This window comes from Pteropus vampyrus, unplaced genomic scaffold (assembly GCF_000151845.1).
Source record: "Pteropus vampyrus isolate Shadow unplaced genomic scaffold, Pvam_2.0 Scaffold8, whole genome shotgun sequence".
Taxonomy (NCBI): Eukaryota; Metazoa; Chordata; class Mammalia; order Chiroptera; family Pteropodidae; genus Pteropus; species Pteropus vampyrus.
In genome coordinates, this window is record NW_011888789.1 from 6,951,782 (window position 1) to 6,952,113 (window position 332).

Below are 332 nucleotides of genomic sequence, written 5' to 3' on the forward strand. Positions count from 1 at the left end.
TATTAAACCTGATATCAATAGGAAGAGATTCTTAGGTTGGATGAAAAAATACAATCCAACTACATGCAGTTTAAAGAGTACCCATGAAATATAGTGATACAGAAAGGTTTATCTACTAATTCATTCAATTAATGTTTGTACCAGATAGTTTCTAAAGACTTTCAGCGAGCAAACCAAAGTCCCTGCCCTCATGAAGCTCATATTATATTGGGAGGTATTGATAATAAACAAATAAGCCATATAATATGTTGGAGGGTGATACGAGCTACTAGGAATGAAGCAGAATAAAGGGATACGGAGTAGTTTGGTGGGTGGGAAGCACTGATCTTTTA